The following is a 6,297-nucleotide window of genomic DNA, read 5'->3' on the forward strand; positions in this document are numbered from 1 at the left end:
CTGCTGCAGTGGCTTCCGGTCGCCCTTCCACTGTCGCCCCCCTGACCTGATTTAACTGATTTCGCCCATCCCTAATGGTTCCCCAGGGGACACCCTGCGCCACATCCGGCATGCTGGACAAAAGGCCGTTTCTGAAACAAGCAGCAGGCTGCTTACCTTCCCAAGCAAGGAGACCGACCGCACAGGTAAAGGAACGGAAACGCTGGTCATTAAGGTTGGAGACACGCTAGTTAGACCCACCTGCCGCTCGCTCGTCTGGAGGCAGGATTTTCCCACAGGGAAGAGGAATTTCACTGCAACCAGGAGTGGTGTCTGAGCTTCCCTTAGAACATGGCCTTTGTTTGTTTTGGGATGAGTCTAGATTTAAAGCGTGTTCCTTCTGAAATTAACTAGCCTTTTTAAAGTAAATTTACAAAATTGCCATGGTTTCTGAATATAAGTGTTTGCAATGTGTTCTTTTACATAGCTGTTTACAAGAACGTGTGGCACCTACGGCCTCATGCATGGGAAGGCTTCCTGACTTAGATCCTGGGTAAAGCAGAATCCCATTTGCTGGAGAGGGTGATCCCATCTATATATATAAAAGCCAAGTGACCGGAACACCAGAATGACTGGAATGACCAGAACAACTGGTCACTATGACCTGCACTGCTGCAGCCAACCAGCCTGATTGGGCCCCGTTCGGGCCCCCCTCCAATTTCCTGAAGCCCCTCCCCCACCATCCCTGGCCCCGATTGGCCACTCCCACCCCAATTGAGGGTGGGAATGGCCGGCCAACCTCCCACGTTACCTTCCCCCAAAAGGTCCAGATCCAATAGGCCCCCATCAGGCTGGACCCAACCTGTGCACAAATTTGTGCACCAGGCCTCTAGTTTCATATAAACATCTCCACCTCCATGTACTCACTCCTGCAGAGAATATTAGGAGGATATTCACCCATTAGTGAGGAGGAGCTTGCACTCTGTATGCTTTTGCACTCCGACATATCACAATGCTCATGCATTCCATTTATAAATAAAAATAAAAAGTAAGGTGAAGGTTGCATAAGGCCTCCCTGTACAATTTTTTTGCAACTACTTATGAATGAACCATCATTTCAAAATAAGCAATTGGGCAGAGGAAGGGAGGGAGAGAAAGTAAACACATCTCCATCTAAATGTTTGAACTTCTGAAGACTAAAACCAGGGCCAGATACTCTTCAGAGGAGCCTGCTGCCCAGTCCCCAGATCTTAACATTTCTCTCTTTCCCTCTCTCTCTCTCTCTCTCTCTCTCTCTCTCTCCCCCCCCCCCCCGCTCTGTGTGTGTGTGTGTGTGTGTGTGTGTGTGCTTTCCGCAGGCAGAGAATAAGATAAAAAGGGGGGGGGGGGGAAGCCACAGTGAAGGCAGAGTAACAATATATTGTCATGTTGCCCCTTCCTAACAAGGCAAATCTTGCCAAAAGATAGGCGGATTTCACAGCCCAGGCTCCTGAGAACACTCCGGGAGGTAGTGCAAGTTCAACATGTGAGCAACACAGATAAACGTGAAACCCCCAGATAAACATGAAACCCCCGGCCCTGATGGGAGGCAGCGATAGGCGGCCCTGAGTGGCCTCCAGTATAACAGCTCCAGGAAGGAATAAAGCCAGTTGCAGCCTCTTAATCACTGTGTTGGGTCTCCTCACTAGGCTCAAAGGGCAGGGTTATCTCTCCGAGGCTGCCATTAAGAGACAAATCTCCCCCTATGCCCCAAACACCTGCCCCCTCCACACCCCCATCTTTGCCACACACATTGTAAGACAAGTAAGAGGAGGTACGAACAAACTAAGAAATGACAAAGGAGAAAAGAAGGTCCCAAAAGGCCGGCTGGGGGCTGGAGGCAGGGAGTGGTGCACGTTTGGAATGAGAGAGGCTTCTCTTGCCTCAGCCAGTCATCATTTCCTAGGCAAACATATCATTACCTGCCATGTGCCAGGCACAGTCCTAGGTGCTGGCGGGCAGAAGTGCACAGGCTCCTTTCCCTAGAGCTACTGGCAGTCTGTGGGGGTGGGGAGGGAGGGAGAGGGATGACATTAACCACATACACAAGGAAAGACAAAAGGCATCTATGAAGGGTGCTCTAAAGGAAACAGACTGTAGTCTGAACCTAGGGGACTGGGAAGGCAAAAGTCAGGGAATTGGGAAAGGTTTCACAGAAGTGGACAAAGGAGAAACCTGGGCACTATTCCTTGTGACATTACAGGCAAGGATGATTCTCTCATTTTACAAACTTGGAAGTCAAGGCTCAGGACAAAGTCGGTCTTTGGCCCCAGAGTCCGTGTTGGAGCTTGGAACCAGAAGTGGCTCTGTCAGACTCCACACCAACCACTGTTCCTGCAGCTCACGCTGTCCTTATCTCAGACGCCGGTGGTGTCATGTCTCAGGCTCTGTCTTCCTTGGAACCAGCGGGCAGGTGATCACATTCTGGGGCTGGGCGTGGTGGGATGAAAGCACCTTCCATTCACCATATTCTACGGAGAGCTCTTTCTTTGAGAGAGAGAGAGAGAGAGAGAGAGAGAGAGAGAGAGAGAGAGACCATCACAAGAGAAAGAGAGCCTTGTAATAATACCTTGAGGATGTAGGTGTTGTTCATGACCCCAAATATCAGTTAACAATATACAGTTCAGAAGGTTTAAAGAGAAAATACTACCATTCCCTTTCTCAAATGGAAACTCAAGTATAGTCCTGTCCCACTTAGCAGTAAAATGTCTAAAAGGCTAAAATGGGAATGAAGTATAAAACTACTTGCTCTCCCAGATCCCAGGTACCTTCTCATTTCTGGGCACAAGGAAGTCTACACTTCCAAGACTTCCTACAGTTGACTCGTCTGGCCAAGGGCACATTAGCAGAAGTTATCTCCATCACCTCAAACCAAGGGGATGGATGGCTCATGGGCAGCCTTTCAACACCTTCTTTCCCTGATGTGGTAACGAATACCACACCAGGTAATGGATCCCCAATGGCTATGTGAATGCCTTCACTCACACCCATCCACATTAGATGCACAGTAAGAAGTAAACTTTGTTTGGTTAAGCCACTGTGATTTCAGAGTAAAATTGTTGCTGCAACATAAAACTAGCTCCTTGCTCTTCAAAGGGTCATCCCTGGACCAGCTGCATCAGAATCACCTGGAAGCATGAGAAGTGTAGACGCAGACGCTACCCCAGACCTACTGAACCAGAGGTGGATTGTAAGAAGAACGCAGGTAGTTCATACATGGATTGCTAGGACTGCCATTACAAAATACAACAGAGGAAGTAGCTTAAACCACAGGAAGTTATTTCCTCTGAGCTCTGAAGTCTGGAAGCCCAACATCAAGATGTCGGCATAATTGATTTCTGCTGGGGCCTTGCTCCTCAGCTTGCACGTGGTTGCCTTCTTGTTGTGTCCTCACGTGGCATGAATTCCTGATATCTCTTATTTATCCTAATCGCCTCTTCTTATTAGGGCACAAGTCAGATTAAAGTGGAGTTTGCTCTCAGGGCCTCATTTTAACTTAAGTCAGATTAAAGTGGAGTTTGCTCTCAGGGCCTCATTTTAACTCTTTAAAGGTGCTACTTCCAAACACACACACACACACACACACACACACACACACACATTCTGAGATATTGGGGTATAGGGCCTCAACATGTTGCTCTTGTGGTGACACAGTTCAGTCCATCACAATTCATATCCGTAGTAAAGTTTAAGGGACACTGACCTAACCTAAGCCAAAATGCATAGGAAGTCCTCCTGAGACTATAGAATGACTACTGAGGTCTAATGTGTACTTAAGATCCAAATAACAAGGCTTCTCCTGACGTTGGATCTCTATCACCATTTAGACTCACCTTCTCTCGTTTTTTGGAAGAAGTAATTGTCAGGTTACCATCGTATTCTGCTTCCAAGGGTTGATAACAAACCAATGACACATCTTCTGAAATGGAGATCTCGTTTAGGTGGTATGGCCTTGACATCACACCTTAAGTCAAAGGCTAAATAATCCTTATTGGATGTTTCTAAAATAAACCAAGAAGGCATGTTACCTCCTTCTGAAGGAATCCAAACTCTACCCTATGGCAGGCATCCACACAGGCAGCCTGCTGCCTGGGCAGCTAGAGTAGACAGACATCTTCACTCTGGTGCCAAAATATCCATATGGAGGTCCACATTTAGATTGGGTGATCTAAACATAAACTTTGAAGGCGATCCCACAAAGTTTAAAAACAAACTTTGCCATTGCTAACTTAAAGACTCTCGGGGATGTAAGCATGTAGACCAGTTAAGACCAGTGCATAGGCTGGCTTTACAACATGCCCACCAGTGGCTCAGTACATGAATAGTTTTAAAGCTATAAATCCACTGCCTTCCAAGCTGGCTTCCTCTCTCTTCCAGTAGAGCTGATTTCATCCATCGCTATCCTGTGATCATCTCCCCTTGTCCCCAGTCCTTCCCCTTCGGTCATACAGAATTTAGTCTTCTCAGAGAATTGACTTTCAGATAGTTGAACTTTGCTATTATAATATCTCCCAGTTTTCTGTTTTTCAGGTTAACCACATCTGTGTACCCTTGGAAGAAAAAAACAAAACAAAACAAAACAAAACAAAACAGGAAGTCAAATACTTTTAAAAATCTTAACACTATATTTTACAAAAATGTGAACAAAACAAACGGTTGCCAAAACCGGTTTGGCTCAGTGGATAGAGCGTCCATCTGCGAAATGAAAGGTTCCGGGTTCGATTCTGGTCAAAGGCATGTATATTGGTTGGGTGTACATCCCCAGTAGGGAGTGTGCAAGAGGCAGTTGATCAATGATTCTGTCTCATCGATGTTTCTAACTCTCTATCCCTCTCTGTAAAACATCAATAAAATATATTTAAAAACAAAAACAAAAAATGGTTCCTCCTAAAACCACCATTCTATGACTCTGAGCAATGATTCTGCATTTCCAATTGGCAGGAAATTTGACCTTATGTTAAAGTTTCACGAATTGCAAGTCCAGAATGCCACTGAACTCAGAGAACTGGCACAAGGGGGCAGAGCCCCATGGCCGAGAGCTGTGCCGTCCCATAGGGTAGCCACTAGCCACACAGCTGACTATAGCCAGGCAGTCCTTGGCTTCAACTCAAATTCTGCCCCTCAGAAAGGTTATTTAATCTCTTGAGCCCCACCTTTCTCTTCTGTGAAATAGGAATAACAGTAAAATTCACCTTATATTACCTGTTTGTGTGATGAACTCCTGTGATAACATAAAGTGTTGAATGCAGGGAATACATATTTCTTATCAGAAGAGGAGAGATCAAGTAATGGAAAATGTAAAACATAAAGGTGAGAGGCGGACCATGCAAAACCTATGCAGTTTTGTAACCAGAGCAGCAACAAAAACAATGATCGCTGATACCTGGGGAGATAACCTGGACTTCCCAGCAGGCACCTCAGCATGGCTAGACGTTGGCATCTAAGATATTAAAAATGCCCACAAACCACAGAGTGGCAATGGTGGAAAACAGCACAACTGAGAAGAGACGAAACAATGCAATTGGTTTTTTGTTTTTTTTTGTTTGTTTATTTATTTGTTTGTTTTACTAGAGGCCTGGTGCACAAATTGTTGAAAAATGCATAGATCAAAAACAAAACCAGTGAGGGTGGGCTTAGGATGAGCACAAGCCTGCCACGAGCAGGAGGCCACGCAGGCATGAGGTGGAAGTCCAGTTTCTATTTTAAATATTTAAAACATAGCCGATAGGGCTCCTGCTGCCAGTGCAACAGCAAGTGAGGGTTTCTCTCACTCCCACTGAAGATTAGACTTCTACTCTCACTACTGCAGGTGCCTTTGCTAAGGATACATTATGTGTGAACCAACGCAATCTCCTCCCTAGGTCAATATCACTTCCCTTTGCCCAACTGTGCCTGAGCTAGTAGACGTTTATAGACGCGCCCATTATACAGAGCAGACCACTGGAGGAAAGGACCCAGGTGTAGAGTCCAAAGAGCCTAAAGGCAAGCCCCGGCCTTGGTGTAAACTAGCTTTGTCAGGGACATGTGTCATTCAGCCTCTCTGAACTGCAAGGCCGTCACCTGGAGAAGGGTCCCCTCCCGCACCTGCTGGTTGCACAGTTGCATGGAGTGTAAGGCGGCCAGTAAGGAGGCTGTGGTGTGCTGCACGAGTCAAAACATTCTGGGAGGAGGGGATTTGAATGAGGTCAATTTGGCTCATCCCTTCAGGGTTCATGCGTGTGTGCCGCTGCGGTTCAGCTCTCAGAGTTCCAACGTGACTTAGGAGGCACAGGGTGATCC

This window comes from Pipistrellus kuhlii, unplaced genomic scaffold (assembly GCF_014108245.1).
Source record: "Pipistrellus kuhlii isolate mPipKuh1 unplaced genomic scaffold, mPipKuh1.p scaffold_m20_p_12, whole genome shotgun sequence".
NCBI lineage: Eukaryota > Metazoa > Chordata > Mammalia > Chiroptera > Vespertilionidae > Pipistrellus > Pipistrellus kuhlii.